Here is an 18,110-nt window from a genome sequence, read left to right on the forward strand (position 1 = left end):
GTCGTTTACTTTACCCGCCCGTCCTAACCACCCCCTGCCCCTAACCTCGTTAGCTTTCCATCTAACACTTAAACAGTTAATCACATACCGGGAACTTTTAAATCTAAAGTAATGACTAATTAATTAAAAGTTACCTCTTGGCGTGCAGCTACTCGCGGTGGGCATACTGGTCTCTTTTCTTACAGTTCGAGTCCAAGCATTCGGGGATGCTCGGATCCCTCAAACCAAGGCTCTGATACCAACTTGTAAGGCCCCGAACCCCGGGAACCCCACAGTTGGTAATCATTCAGAACGCTTGAAAAATAATTAAGCTTAAAAACAATTCTTTTCATTAAAACCAACATCTTAGAGTATAATTCAGCGGAAAACATAAATAATAAAATAAGTTCCCAAAACCTGGGAATTTTGCCCAAAATCAACATAGTTTTCTTTAAATAAAAACTTTTAATAATAAATGTTTAATAGTAAAACTTCAGTTCCCGTATGCCCTTCACCGTCCAAGTAGCTTCGTGCATGTCCAAGAGATAAGGCATCATCTTCCTAACCTGAAACTCACACTAACATGCACACAAAGTCAGCTTGAGCTGAGTAAGTTCATGTTTTAAGTAACTAACATCAGTAGTAATAGTTAAGATAGTCAAACCAAAAGTTTTAAAAAGTAAAAGGGTACATCCATCAAATCCTCATTACCGAGAACTAAACATCCTCATACATACATATACAAAATGTATATGTAAACATCCTTTCAATTACATCTCTATATATATCACAGTATATATCTATAACATCCACGTATAACATCAGGTCGAGCAAACGTACAACCCAAACACATAACCTCAGTGCATGCAAACACAAAGTAGGCATACACAACATCAGTAGTTGAAACGACTACAACATCGCCAGATATATGCCAAGCAATAATGTATATACATATATATATATTTAACATCCCAAGGCCTACCATATGCTAGCAAGCCTATATAAATCGTTTAAAACATTTAATCCAGTAGGAAAACACTTAGGTGTGCATGCTAGCCCAAAAGTTAAAAGAGTTAAAAAGGGGCATCATGAACTCACCTGAAATCAAACAAACACCTGCAACAAGCTAGGAAATTCCTAAGTGCACGATCACAAGCAAGGGCCTGTAAATTATACACCACACGTTACTAGACTAGACCGTAAGAATACTCTTGCCTAATGGGTCGTTCAAGCCCAACACTTTGGCCCAAGGCCCAATAACTTGTCCCGAGGCCTAACACTTGTCCCGAGGCCCAACAACTTGGCCCAAGGCCCAACACTTGGCCCAAGGCCCAACCACTTGGCCCAAGGCCAACACTTGGCCCAAGGCCCAAGGACAATCAAATCGGGTCGAATGCGCGTGTAATAAACCTTAAAACCATTAATTAACGAACCAGCCCCGAATGGACCAAATTCAATTTTAAATCTTTTCATTCATCAAGATTATGTCACCCGAGTTGATAGGGTTGACGGTTCCTTTTTACAACTCTTACTTTAACGTTTAAATGAAAATTCGCGCACCGCTGACTCGATTGACGAAGCACTAACCACAACAGCCCCGAGAATCAAAAAATTAATTTTTCCACAGCTCTTAAACCCCCTAGGGCTGTACAACTGATTCGGTCGGTCACCCGATCAATTAACGCATAAAACTCAACAATTTGCAATTCTACGCCCGATAAACCCTAGTTTTGGAACTAAAATCGATTGACCGACCTAAACACCTCCAATGACCACGAAATTTTAATATGATATAAATGCCATACCTAGGGATCTTTCTACACCAGAAACTCTAATTTTTATCCACGGGAAGTGGGTCAATTACACCTTGGCCGAAATCTGTCCAACGAAAAGTTTCGGCAAAATTGAGCATCAAAACGATCAAGGGTGAACCAAAAGAGTGTTGGGGATTGTAGTACATACCTTGAACTACTTCTTGGAGCTTGGAATCGATCAAAAAGCCGAAGCAATGAAAGCGGGGAGGGGCTGAAAGTGGCCGATCGGACAGGAGGCTTCACTAGGGTTTATTTTTTTTTTTTGTTTAGTGTTATATCATAAAACTTTTTCATTCTAGCCCCCATAAAATAATAATAATGCAACTTGGAAGAAATGTTTAGCGATTAGACGTACCGGGATGACGTAAAGGATTCCGAGAAACGTCGGATAAATCCCTAGAATTATACATACTCTACAATCTTTAATCCTTGAAATCGGAATTAACGGGCGTTACAAATATTTAATGAATTAAATATGAATAATGTTGCCTGGTAGGGGTGTATGCAAAAATAAATATGATGAGCTAACAGAAGCTGAATACGGAATAATTCAAAAATATTGAATTTGTTGATTCATATAAAATTTGATATTGTCAACATAATCTCAAATAAAAAATTTGTGAAAAAGAATTAATTTGACGAAAAACAAAATCATGAATTACGGATAATAATAAAACATAATCAAATAAATAATAATGATTAGTAACTTGCAAAAATAATAATTAATTACCATAATAACAAAACTAGTTAATTTACAAATATACCCATTTGATTAAACAAAGTAAAAATAAAAAAGAAAATATATGATTGGTTAAAGTCACTTCTCGCACTAAAAATACTTCTGAAATGAATCGAAACATATATATATATATATATATATATATATATATATATATATATATATATCTTATTAATAATAATAAATCATTATTATTATTATTATTTTATTTAAAAACCGACACTAATATTGGTGTTTCTCGTTGTTAAAATATCTTTACAAATTTGCTCATATTTATTATATATATATATATATGTTATTTGTTTTAAACAAAATATAGTAAAGGTATTAAACATATTAATATATTTTTGCCATCGGATTTCGTTAAAAAAATTTCAAGATATAAATCTTATGATAATTATATATTTAAACGTTTATTATTATAATAGATCTCAATTGATATTTATTTAAAGTAATTAATCATAAACTCAATTTTAGTACAAACAATGATTTTTATGATTGAATAATGATAATAATCTTTAGAAAGCAATCGTTCAATCCATAACGTACCGATCATAGTTGTAGCTCAAATCAAATTGAAATCCTAAATTCATCATACACGTTACATCATTTATAATTCGTTCATAATATTATATTATTTAATTATGATTCTTGTCGGTAATTCTCAAAGAGTGTGATTTTCACTTTCTTGACATATTCATTCCTATTTGGCTTAATCGATCAGGTGCGTTTTATCATTCCCCTAGTTTACTCAGTTTTCTAAAACGTTTTGGGGACATATGCGTATATCATACTATATATATACATATATATACATACATATCAACAAATAGAAAACGTATAATTGTGTGTGATTAATCAAATCTAGTTGTTATGTGATTAATCAAATCTACTTGTTATGTACCGGTCGCAAGTAGTATAAACCTAGGAAGTCCGAGTATCGAACACGAAGACACGTAAGAAAACTAATGATCACTAACCCTAGACAAGACCTACCTAAAAATAATATTTAATTGATTTTCTAATTTTTAATTACTTAACTGGACTAACTAACAAAAGTTACCAAAAATAGAAAACTTAACGGGGAACTAACTGTGTTAACTTTGGATGGAGAAAAACGTCTACCTAGGTTTGAATCAAACTGTAGGCCTAAAAAGTAAATGGATTGGATGATATCAAGACACCGGCTCCTAAAGATGACATGACTAAGGATCGCTCGGGCTCACTGGATTACCTCTCGGTCTCGCTCACAAGCCTAAACTACTCAAAATCGGCTAAAACAACCAAACCGGGAAACAATCGTTAACGTGTTCTAATGTTGACTCACCTCTCGGTCTCACCAACACTCGACCCTAATGGCAATGAATACTAACAATTATAAACAAGTCAGTCTCTAACAAAATTGCAAAACAAATTAACAATTGATTAAGAAAATAAAGTTTGATGAACAATGAAAAGGATGAAAGGATATGGATGATTCCGGGCTGCTCGTGGCTGTAGAAACGGATGGTGAATGATCCCGAGGCTTGGTTCTTGTCTCTTCTTCCTTCCCTAGCCGCCACAAGTCCAAACCCTGGCCGACACAAAGCTTTTTTCTTTTTCTTCCCTGCTGAGTTCTCGCCGATCGCAAGCTGTTGGGCAGCTAGGGTTTTTTCATTTTTTTATATATTATAATATATTGGTATCTTGCGCTTTTCCAATATGTAACCGGACTGGGCCTTGAGCTTTGTCTTCAAATCATATGCGCAAACGACCCATAAGCTCTTCGAAAAGTCCGGTTTCTTTCTTTCTTTCACCCAAAACCTACAAGATAGTTAAAACTATGTAAAACCTATATGAAATAAGTTAAAATACATAAAATATAATATAAAAATGTGGATAAAAGGTGCGGAAAATACGTGTGTTTTACAACACATCAAATATCCCCACACTTAAGACTTTTTCGTCCCTGAAAAAGAATACTACACAGGATCATAACCGAGTTTAACCGACCACTCTTGGTTTTATTTATTATTATTATTATTAGTATTCTATTTTTTTTTCTTTTATTTTTAAAGTATTAGAACAAGTGACCCATTACTCAAATATATCTTCAAACTTTTCAACTTTCACCTAATAAGCTAGATCAAGTCGATTGCCGGTATTGCTGTCCGCTTAAACTCATGCCCCTAATACTTACCGATGCAAATAAGGCGTGACAATTCTATTAATTTGTATGACTAAGTGGGACCCACACTTGAAAGCCCTGCCGCCACTTCACCACGTTCCATTATGGTTTTACAGGGCCGGGCCACCCCAATTTGACTTAAACCTATTGCCACTGATCAAAACATTTTCGACTCATATACAACCTATAAACTCTAGCTTGGTCTTTGATCAACTGAAAGTAGTTTCCTTCACGGTGGTTTTGATTTGAAATATTTTTTTTTCTGCCTTTTGGCTTTTTGCTTTGCCTTTTGGCTTTTTGCAATTTTTTTTTATTTTTTTATTTTTTTATTTAAAATACACCATGTTGGACGATAATACAGACTGCATCAAGGCTCAGGTCTGCGCCACTGCGCAACAAAGGGCCAAGCAAAACTGTCTTCTGCTATTTGCAGAAATAGATACGTATACATAAGATTATACATATAAGTATATATACAAAAATTAGGTTTTTATATAAAGGTGATCATATGACTCGAGGCTTGAGTATAACCCAGCTATTCATTCCACTCCTGTTAGGGGCTTAGTTAAACAAACAAAACTCTAAGATGTTTCCCACTAAAGTCAGGCCATTTAAAAGGTTCAATTAGGTCAACAGCCAAACCGCCCTTTCATTATCAAAGGCTGAGCCTACCAGCACATCGATTACTGAGTCTAAACCGTTAGGTTGCCATACATTACGTGCGGGTCTAATGGGCACTGTTCTTATTTAATATATATATATATATATATTATATATATATATTGAAAACACCAAGAATTTATAAAATAACCACTACTCGGTAATAAAATCATTTCCTGTTTAACGTAGAGAAAACAAATTTCAATGGACTATTTTTTTTTAAATTTTTCAATATTTTTTTTCAAAAATGTTCTACAACTAAGTAAAATAAATCTCATCCCCACACTTAGAACGAAATCGTCCTCGATGAGAACAAGGAAAATAAAAATAAAATAAAATAAAAATATAATATACAAGAATAAAACAAAGAACGAGTTACTCCCCTGGTTTGTGTGCAGAATCTTCAATAGCTGAGTAGTAAACAAGCGACCGTATAGCATTTCATTCGCGGCCGCAACCTCGGGAGAACCTGTTCCAAGACGCCATCGTAGCTACCATGCACATAATATAACCTGCAAAAGCTCAAAATCGCCCGCATGTAGCGGCGTACAAAATGGAAAACAAAAACATAAAGAAATAAACGTATTTTTGTGTTTTTGGTTTTTTTTATGATTTTTTTTAATAATAGAACACTCCTTAAATAGACCGACTCGAATGGAGATTGAGTACGAGCGGTTTCATTTTGGAATATCCTGAAACAAACAAAAATAAATAAAACAGATAGCACAAACAAATAACAGAAATACAAACTCTACAACTCGGGCAGTCTCCCGAGTGATGCATCCATCACGTCTACGTCTCGGTGAGCGAGTCAAGGTAGAATACCTTGACAGTCTGATCAGCTATCGGCTCGCCAATGTAGTGATTCAGTCTATGACCGTTCACCTTAAATTTCCCGCCTTTATCCTCTATCTCAACAGTGCCATACGGGAAAACCTCAGTGACCATGAACGGTCCCGACCATCGGGATCTCAACTTTCACGGGAATAACCTCAACCGGGAATTATACAATAAGACCATATCCCCACACTTGAACTGCTTGTTCCCCTTCAACTTTCTGTCATGCAGTTCCTTCGTCCACTCCTTAAACCTAAATGCATGTGCGTAGGCGTGATCTCTCTGCTCCTCTAACTCGTGCAACTGGTGGAACCGAGTGGCCTCCGCGACGGACATATCAAAATTGACCCTCTGTAGGGCCCATGACGCACGGTGCTCCAACTCGACAGGCAGGTGGCAGGCCTTCCCATAAATCATCCGAAACGGTGTGGAACCGGTCGAAGTTTTGTAGGCAGTACGGAAGGCCCACAACGCATCATCCAACTTGTCGGACCAATCCCGACGATTTGAACCAACCGTTTTCTCAAGAATACGTTTGATCCCCCGGTTACTCACTTCTACCTGCCCACTAGTTTGTGGATGGTAGGCGGTTGCAAGCCGATGGGTGACCCCATAACGTCGCAACGCCTTCTCCATCTGCACATTGCAGAAGTGAGTACCTCTATCACTGATCAACGCCTTCAGGACACCAAAATGAGCAAAAAGTCTCTTAAGAAAACGGACTACAACTCGGGCATCATTCGTGGGTAGGGCTTTGGCCTCAACCCACTTTGAAACATAATCAACCACCACGAGTATGTACTTGTTTCCACGCGAAGATGGAAACGGTCCCATGAAATCAATGCCCCAAACATCGAAAACCTCACAAACTTGAATAGCATTTTGGGGCATTTCATTTCGCGACGAGATGTTGCCGACCCGCTGGAAACGATCACAACTCCTAACAAACGCGTGCGCATCCTTAAAAATCGAAGGCCAATAAAAACCGCAATCACATACCTTCTTTGCTGTCAAACTCGCACCGTGGTGATCTCCTGTCGGTCTAACATGGCAATGGCTCGAAATCTGCCATCCCTCCTTAACGTCAACACACCTCCTGATCAACTGGTCAGCACCTATACAAAAGAGATACGGGTCGTCCCACAGGTAAAACTTAACATCAGCAAAGAATTTATTCTTTTGCTAGTAAGACATCTTCGGGTAGTACCCATCCGCAAGATAGTTCGCAAAGTCGGCGAACCATGGAAAACCCTCATCCTGAGCAAAAATAAACATGAGACTCTTTGTCGGAAATTGGTCATTGATCCTGACCCCTGGCTCTCCTAACTCAGCTCCCTCAAGACGTGAAAGATGATCGGCCGCCACATTCTCGGCCCCCTTTTTATAACGGATTTCAATATCAAACTCTTGAAGCAACAAGATCCATCGGATAAGGCGTGGCTTAGCAGCCTGTTTGCTAAAGAGATAACGAATGGCAGAATGATCCGTGTACACAATCGTCTTGGACAGAACAAGATAAGACCTGAATTTATCGAATACAAACACCACAGCTAAAAGCTCTTTCTCGGTGGTGGTGTAACTCTCCTGTGCACCATTCAAGGTCGTGCTAGCATAGTAAAATCGGATGGAAGTGCTTATCCTTCCGCTGTCCAAGAACTGCTCCGACTGCGAAGTTGCTCGCATCACACATCAACTCAAAGGGAAGCGACCAGTCGGGAGCAATCATGATCGGGGCGTTAACGAGTTTGTCTTTTAAAAGATCAAACGCCTCGATACACTACTCAGAAAACACAAACAGGGCATCCTTCTCCAGAAGTTTGGTCATGGGTCTCGCGATTTTAGAAAAGTCTTTAATAAACCAGCGATAGAACCCAGCGTGACCCAAGAAACTCCGGATGAATCTCACAGAAGTGAGCGGAGGAAGATTAGAAATGGTCTCGACCTTCGCTCTGTCGACCTCTATCCCCGCACTCGAAATACGATGCCCCAAAACGATGCCCTCGCGTACCATGAAGTGACACTTCTCCCAGTTAAGGACTAGGTTGGTGTCAATGCATCGGGCCAACATCCTCTCAAGGTTGGAGAGAAAATGATCAAAAGAGCTCCCAAACACAGAAAAATCGTCCACGAACACCTCCATAGAGTCCTCGATCATGTCATGAAAGATAGCTACCATGCATCTCTGAAATGTGGCTAGAGCGTTACAAAGTCCGAATGGCATACGTCTATAGGCAAACGTTCTGTATGGGCAGGTAAACGTGGTTTTCTCCTAGTCATCGGGAGCAATCGGAATCTGAAAGTACCCGGAGAAACCATCCAAGAAGCAGTAATACTGCTGACCTGCAAAACGCTCCAGCATCTGATCAATGAAAGGTAAAGGAAAGTGGTCTTTCCTCGTGGCATCATTCAGTTTGCGGTAATCAATGCAGACTCTCCAACCGGTCACAATCCTAGTGGGAATGAGCTCGTTCCTCTCATTGGTGACGACAGTCATGCCACCCTTTTTAGGAACCACTTGGACTGGACTAACCCACGAACTAACAAAAATGGGGAAAATGATCCCCGCATCAAGGAGTATGATGATCTCCTTCTTCACGACCTCCTGCATCTTCGGATTAAGCCACCACTGTGGCTGAACAACAGTCCTAAAATTATCCTCTATGAGGATTTTATGCATGCAAAACAAAGGGTTGATACCCTTGATGTCAATAATCTTCCATGCAATGGCCTCCTTGTGCTCTCGAAGCACCCTCAACAATCTCTCTCTCTCTCTCTCTCTCTCTCTCTCTCGACCTCCGTCAAAGCAGAAGTAATAATAACCGGCAACTTCCTCTCCTCGTCCAAAAACGCGTACTCCAGATGGGCAGGCAAATCCTTAAGCTCTAAGGAAGGAGGGGGGCTCTCGACGGAAGGTCGATCCATCGGATCGTCTCGTACGATCCCAGCAGACACTTCAGACTCAGGGGAATGTGACCCAGTGTAGTCTTCCATTGACTGATCGGTCATGGAAACCATCTCAATCTCCGGAATGTCCCTATCGAGAATCTGAGTGTCAGAGGCAGATCCTCCACAGATTTCGCTGAAAAACTCCCCAACATGCTCCATGATGGTATCGATAAAGTATAAGGAGTCATCAGCAGACTTGGGGTGTTTAAGTGACTGTCGAACGTCGAAGGTGACGTTCTCTTCCCAAACCTCAAGATTAACTTACCCTCACAGACGTCGATCAACGCATGTGCAATGGCAAGGAATGGTCGGCCTAAGATCAGCGGTACACTATCATCATCGTTCATGTCCAGAATGACAAAGTCCACGGGGAAGATCAGCTTGTCGACACGAACAAGCATGTTCTCGACCACCCCTCGAGGGTATTTCACAGAACGATCAGCAAGCTGGATACTCATCCTGGTAGGCCTCGGTTCGCCTAAACCCAGCTTGCGATACATGAAATACGACATGAGATTAATACTGGCACCAAGATCAGCCAGCGCATGAATAACCGTATCATCATTCAAGATGCAGGGAATCGTGAAACTCCTTGGATCGGCCATCTTCTCTGGTAACTTCCTCTGTAAGACAACAGAACAACTAGCACTCAAAGGGATGGAAGCTACCTCAGCTAACTTCTCCTTATTCGAGAGAATATCCTTAAGGAACTTCGCATGTTTAGGCATCTGAGTCAGTGCCTCAAGGAATGGAATATTAAGGTGAAGCTTCTTCAAAATATCAAGAAATTTAGAATCCTGCTCCTCATCTCTGTCTCTGCGGATTCTCCCGGGGTATGGCACTCTAGGTTTGTAAACTCTCGGTGGCTCGCTCGGTAACTGCTATCTCTCGGCCTGTGCTGAACTCTCTGGGCTGCTCCTCTGATGTACCTGGGTCGGCGGAGACTCCATCTGATTCTCCTCATCCACATGCTCCTTTACAACTACTACAGGCTCCTCAACGACTCCTCTTCTAGACCTCTGCTGAATCACTGGCTCATCTCGTGCCCCTGCACCGCTCCTCGTCGTCACAACTTTCGCAAATCCTTTTGGGTTCTGCTCGGTATTACTCGGTAGCGTACCCTGCGGCCTCTCGTTCAACCGACTAGTTATCTCTCCCATCTGCCGCTCGAGACTCTAAATCGACGCTCTCTAATTCCTCATGAACTGTTCGTGCCCCCGAAACTTCTCCAGAGTCTCCTTATGTCGGGAATCCTCTCGCGTCATAAGCTGTGACAACATCTGCATCTGCTGCGCCATCATGTCCTCCAAGTGGGCTTCTTCTCCCCACTGCTCGCTCCCTCACCGGCATCCTGGAATAGACTCTGATGCTGCTGAAAACCTGACTGATTGCCGCTCCTCCAGTTGGAATTCTGATTGCCCCTCCACCCAGAATTATAAGAATTGAAAAAATTTGGGGTTCGGTTTGGATTTCCTATAAAGTCTACGGCCTCCTCCTGTGAACTGACTGGGCACTTAACGGTATCATGCCCTCCTCTGTATATCTCACACAACTTGCTCTTCGTCTGCAAATCCTTGACAATCTGCGCTAACGCCTCTACCTGTGCCGTGAGTGCAGTGGTCGTGTCCATCGAATGCATGCCGCGTGATATGGAGTCGACGGTCTTACCACCCTTGGCGGGTGGTCGCTGGTATCCACTCATAGCTAACACGTTAAACAAAGCGATGCACTCATCCGGGTCCTTCGTCGTCAGCAAATTTCCTCCTGCCGCTGTGTCAAGCATGTTCTGCGTCACGTAGGTCACACCATTATAAAACTTTTCGACAACCGCCCAATCTTGCAAGCCGTGGTTCGGGCACAACGCTAACAGATTCTTAAAACGCTCCCACGCCTCGTAGAAACTCTCGGTGTCCTCCATTTGAAAAGAATGAATCTGATTATGTAAACTAGCGGCCTTAGCCGGAGGATCGTATTTCTCAAGAAATTGGGTCTGCATGGCAGCCCAAGCAGCTATGGAGCCCTATGGGAGGGACTCGAGCCACAAACTCGCTTTATCGATGAGCGAGAACGGAAAAACGCAGAGTTTCATGGCATCTTCGGATACGCCGGCAAGATGGAAGGTGTCGCAAATACGCGCGATGCGAGTGAGATGATGATGCGGGTTTTCGTGAAGAAACCCGTGGAACTGAGCAGAATGAGAAATGGTATTCAGAATGTTCGACGAAACTGCCAGTTCGCGTTAACTCCAATGGCGGGTGGTGCGATCCTGGATCTCGCGCCAGCATTGGCCGGACGGGCCTGGTCTGCAACTGTCCTCGGTGGTGGATTTTCGCCCATGATCCTATCCCTATCAACGAAATCAGAAGATGTATGAGATGAGGATAAACTGCCAACAAATGATAAAGTGGATGATGGTGAAACAGTGCGACGTCTCTCACGAAACTCTCTCTCAGGCTCGGGAAATGCTTCAGTGTCGGGTGGTCCACGAGATCGAGTATGTCGCATACCACTATACAAATCAATAAATTTAGCCAAATTATCCTAACAAATAAATAAAACAAAAATAATTACAAGTAGCACACAAGGTAAGTCCTAACTCGAGTCGCTCTCAAAACGCCTAAAACCGTGTCCACGGCAACGGCGCCAAAAACTTGATGTGCGTCGGATAACCCTCACAACTAAGCTTTAAATATAACCAAAATCCTAACCACACACAACCGGCAAGTGTACCGGTCGCAAGAAGTATAAACCTAGGAAATCCGAGTATCGAACACAAAGACACGTAAGAACACTAATGATCACTAACCCTAGACTAGACCTACCTAAGAATAATATTTAATTGATTTTTAATTTTTAATTACTTAACTGGACTAGCTAACAAAAGTTACCAAAAATAGAAAACTTAACGGGGAACTAACTGTGTTAACTTCGGATGGAGAAAAACGTCTACCTAGGTCTGAATCAAACTGTAGGCCTAACAAGTAAATGGATTTGATGATATCAAGACACCTGCTCCTAAAGATGACACGACTAAGGATCGCTCGGGCTCACTGGATTACCTCTCGGTCTCGCTCAACAAGCCTAAACTACTCAAAATCGGCTAAAACAACCAAACCAGGAAACAATCGTTAATGTGTTCTAATGTTGACTCACCTCTCGGTCTCACCAACACTCGACCCTAATGGCAATGAATACTACACAACCGAGGATAGAGGAACAATTCAACTTAAATCAAAATAGATCAACTAGTCGCTCAAAACACCTAAACCGGACAAGAAACGAACTCGCTCTCGTGTAATCCTTATTCTAGCATGCAAAGGTAATGAGACGACCCTAACTTCTTATCACCTCTTGGTCTCTAAGAAGGTGCCTAACCATTGTACTTTAACCAAATAATCACACAACAAAACCCTACGGTTGTACCTACCGCAAACAAACCCTAAACACAAAGTCTAGAATCAAGCAAGCACCGATCAATCAATACAAAACTAATTAACCAACACAAGGGGTTTAAGCAATGAATTAACCAATTTTCCAGCTATTAAACACAACCTATTTCATGTCTAAATCAAACTTTACAATAACAATTAACATCTATCAATCAAACAATCCAATAAACTCATCAAAACCTATGAATTATCATCATTCCTAGGTAGAACCGACAAGATTAGCCTCTAATCATTTTTGGACAGTCATGAATACTCATTAAAAACATTGTATAACTCATCTCAATCATCTTAACAATCGTGCAACAATTAATAACAATCATAAACAAGTCAGTCTCTAACACAATTGCAAAACAAATTAACAATTGATCAAGAAAATAAAGTTTGATGAACAATGAAAACAGTGAAAGGATATGGATGATTCCGGGCTGCTCTTGGCTGTAAAAACGGATGGTGAATGATCCCGAGGCTTGGTTCTTGTCTCTTATTCCTTCCCTAGCCGCCACAAGTCCAAACTCTAGCCAACACAAAGCTTTTTTTCTTTTTCTTCCCTGCTGAGTTCTGGCCGATCGCAAGCTGTTGGACAGCTAGGGTTTTTTCTATTTTTTATATATTATAATATAATGGTATCTTGGGCTTTTCCAATATGTAACCGGGCCGGGCCTTGAGCTTTGTCTTCAAATCATATGCGTAAACGACCCGTAAGCTCTTCGAAAAGTCCGGTTTCTTTCTTTCACCCAAAACCTACAAGATAGTTAAAACTATGTAAAACCTATATGAAATAAGTTAAAATACATAAATATAATATAAAAATGTGGATAAAAGGTGCGGAAAATACGTGTGTTTTACAACACATCATATTATATTAACATTATTTTTGGTGTCAAAACTAGGTGGTAAACTCACTCAACATGTTTGTTGACAAAACTCCATTTTCTGCGCATATGTAGGTTGCCTTAAGTTGAAGTATAGACACTTAGAAAGACCTTAGGGTTATATTGAAGACAAACTTGAATTTAAGTGATTATATACATTTATTTGAATTGTATTGTTGTATTTGAATACTGTGTGCACATTTAAAATAAAATAATTAAATAGATATTGTAACATTTATATTATGATAGTATCTTCGATCTGTGAGCAATCGGATCACGCCCCGGCATTTCCGCCTTAGGTTGGGGTGTGACAAGAATCATCACAAATACATGTTTCCATACAATCCTCATCATATTCATGAAACATCTCACCCGATTGTTGTTGGAAGCTTCTCAAACTTCGTTTTGCATCATTAGTCTTAGGGGCCCTGTAAAACTCTTCCAAGAACCTTTGTTGCATCTCGGCCCAAGTGTAAATTGATGCAGAAGGCAATGTGTAGAACCATCTCTTTGCCTTATCTTCTAACGAAAATTGGAATAAAACCAACTTAACCTCATCCTGTGAAAAACCTTGACCCTATCATGTTGCAAATCGAATCATATGCCTCCAAGTGGAAATAAGGTTCTTCGGTAGCTAAACCCTTATACTTTGGTAAACTTTGGAGTGCATTGGTTCTAACTTCAAATGTTCTTCCATTTTGATTTCAGAAATAACCACCGGAGATGGGTTATTAGTAATGATCGGTCACAAATTAGCTTCAATTCCCCTAGCCATCTCTCTTACATGCCTTCGCAGTACCCCCAGTGGTACTCTCGGTTGGCCCATTTGTCTATACACGGGCCTTGGCGGTGGATATTGTTGGAATTGAGGTTGAGGTATTGGTTGTTGAGGTTGTTGATAATGAGGTTGTGGAGGAACTTGTTGCAATGGTTGTGGTTGTTGCAACGGTGCTTGATTGACATGTGGTCCACCCCATTGTTGCATTTGTTGTTGCGGAACACAACCAAATTGACCTTGCACCCTTACTTGATTTCCATCTCCCCCACTCAAATATCTCTCTTCATACTCTTCGCTATTATCGTTATAACGTGGCCCACCAAACGAATGCGGACCCTGCCTAAGACCCGTTGAAGTATGGATGATGGGTGGGTCTTGTGGTATATGGTTGATATAAGGTGGGTTCTATTGAGATTGGAAAGGTGATTGTTATTGTAGGTTTGATGATTGTCCTTGAACAGGCATGAAGTTGTTTAAGGTGGAAGGTTAGATGGTGGTTGAAAGCTGAACACGGTTGAGGTGGGCTCACTCGTAATACTTGTAGTGGTGATGGTTTCATTGGGAGGAGGATTTTCCGGGTTGATGGGTGGTGGCATAGGTGGAACAGATTGACCCGAAGTCATGTTTGTGGTGTCAGTTGTTCGACTGTGTGTGCTTGGTGACCTGATAGTCTTATTCTCCCTTTGAAGAATTCGATTCTGACGAGCAGTTCTTTCAATTTCCAGATCAAAAACTAACGGTAATGAAGACCGAGAGTTTCGCGTATGCATATACCTGTAGATACCTGCACACTAGCACAACCCGCGTAAAACTAACAATAACAAATAAACAAAAACTACAAAAGCTAACAAACGTTGCGCACTACTCCCTGGCAACGGCGCCAAAATTTGACGTGAGGTCGAAAACTCACTCAAAGATAAACCAATTACAACTAAATAGATAGCGGTAAGTGGGTATCGAACACGAGGAGTTTGTGGAAAATGTGTTAATAAGTAGCTTAACGATTAAACTAATATAAATGTAAATGACACAAAGTAATTTCCACATTGGTTTTGATTTGATTTTGTATTTAAAATAAACTAACACGAAAGTTGTAAATGAATAATTAAGCAAGCATTCCTCTCGGGGTTCGGGTTATTACTCAACACTCTTGTTTACATTCAATGGATAAACCATAATATCTCGGTTTTGTGTACATGCAATTGTTTGTGATTAATCAAGAACTAAGTACTCGGATTTCTAAAATGCGAGGTTGTTACTCAACAATCAATCAATAAGAATATCCCTAATTCCTTCCACTAAATCTCGATTGTCAACGGCACCAAGAACGCATGGCTCAAAACTAGGTATAAAAAATATGGACAAACTACAAACAATCACACAAACATCATGATTATACCAACCTAAACATTTAGATAATCAATCCAAGTTCAAGAACAACTAACATAAGTGTTTTGTAAATAACCTGACATCCCGAGAGGAATACCATAGAACTAGCCACTCATGGCTCGAGAGATCATCCTTGCATCAAGTATCTTGTTTATAACAATCCCCAACATAAACAAATGAATACCAACACCCAAAATAATGTTTTTTTTCTCCAAAAGTCGTCTCTAAGCCGTCTCCAAGTGAAAGGTAAGTGAAAAGGCAACCAAAAATGAACTAATAAGGAGACATGCAAGTGGTCCTACGCCCCGGACCGTGGGCCACGGTCCACCCCACGGTCCACTTTTTTGTCCACGGTACGGTGGAATATGGACGTTTTGTTCCAGTTGGACCGTTGTCCACGGTCTAGACCGTAGGCCACGGTGGAGTCCATTTCCAGCTTCTTATTTTCTTCATAATTTTCTCGTTCCAACTTCAATTTCTTCACCGTTTTCACCCATGTTCTCGTAACGTCATTCTCTAGATCCTCAAACCTGCAATTACGCGAATAACCGTAGTCAACTAATTCTACGAAATTAACTTAATCCTGCAAGTATATTTAGATCTTTTAATTCACTTAGTTACTTCCCTGCGGGTCACTCGTCATATATAATACTCGTCATATATAATGCTTTTGTAGCAAAAGTCTATAAAGAAAAGTTTGTAAATGAAGGTGAGATTCTAAAAGTCAAATCTTTGAAACTTATGATAAAATTAACCTTAAAGGACTAAAGTTTGTGATCGAAGTATAAAAGACAAAAGTTGATGTTTAAAGTGAAAAATGTAAATTATCAAAAACAGGAGCTTGTGATCAAAGCATAAAAAACAAACTTCTCAAGTTGTCTTTTAAAACAAAAGTTTGTGGTCAACAAAACTTAATAAGTTGCCTCTTAATATAAACTAGTCTTTATAACCTGTGTGTTGCGGCTAAAGCTCAACACAAAGTCGTGCCCAAAGAAAGAGGGCCTGTAATTATATTTATAATTTACGTAACCACATGGACCATCTGTGTATACTCGACTACTCGCTCTACCAAACGAAAGATAAACTTAAAACAACTATAATCGTTCAAGTGAGATCAATCTCGCGTGTTGTGACGGGCGGGAACTCAGTTTTGTTATGAATATATCCTTTTTTTTTTCTAAAAACACTTATTTTAATATTATTATTGCATAATAATATTTATATTATTATAGATATTAGTACTTAAAATGATTTTTAGTAAACATAATTCAGTAGGCCTTAAAATTAATAAACGTGTGTATGACCTAATTCTTTTTAACATGTTATAATGAATCTTTAATAGGTTGAAATATTTTAACTTTATGAAAACATTAACAAATACATAAAAACATGTTACAGTTTTAGTTAATAACTATTACATATAATAACAACTACTAAAAGTGAGAATAGTTGGTGTAAACTAACAACCAATCAAATGACAAGAAATTGAATAGTAGATTACCTTCACATAAAAATGGTTCCTTTTAATATATATATATATATATAGGCTAACTATAAAATGAAAACTCACTTGAGTTGTAAAAACTCTAGAAACACATTCTCAACCACATGTTTTTAATTAATGTTTAAATCTTGTGGTCCACAATTAAAATGAAATGTAAATATAAATATAATTTTTTCTCTCTCCTAAAAACATATATAAAAATTAGTAAAAAATGTTAAAAAATAGCAAAACATTTTTTTTATGTTTCGATATTTTGTATTAAATGTTACAACATATATTACATGTAACAAAAAAAACGATGTTACATAGGGTTTTCGCGGGTTTTCACAACTCAAGTGGGTTTTCATTTTAACCTTACCATATATATATATATATATATATATATATATATATATATATATATATATATAGGCTTAAGTTTAGAAGAGAAGTGATTTTAGTACGAGAAGTGTGAGAAATCATTTTAACCAATCAGAATATTTTTTTCATATAATATTTAATTATATTACAAGGGTATAAGAGTACTTTGAATAAATATGTTAATTTGGAAACGGCACCATTTTTGGCATCTAAATTAAACGAATTATCTTTTTCAGTTATAAGATTAAAATTTTAAATTTTGAAAGGAATGCTATGCATATTTCGAAATAGTAAATTAATTATTATTTTAAATTTATCTTCAAATTCTACTAGTAAAATTTGCATTCCTAATTTTCATTTTGTTTTCGCCTCCCAAATGTCTTACAAGTAATTTGTTTATTCATAGTGTATTTTTTCTCACATTTATGACTTTATTTCATTTACTTTCATATACTCTTGACCATTCGCCTTTGGGTAAATATTTCACCTAACAAATATGAAAAAAAATATTTCTCATATAAACCGTTTAAGTTTTTTATCTTATATATTTTTTTTATTATTCCTACACTTTCAGATGCTTTCATATACACATTATCATTGCTACACACAAACAAGA

Source organism: Bidens hawaiensis, unplaced genomic scaffold, assembly GCF_021521415.1.
Source record: "Bidens hawaiensis isolate Kalapana, Puna unplaced genomic scaffold, B.hawaiensis_p1.1 tig00026376_1, whole genome shotgun sequence".
Taxonomy (NCBI): Eukaryota; Viridiplantae; Streptophyta; class Magnoliopsida; order Asterales; family Asteraceae; genus Bidens; species Bidens hawaiensis.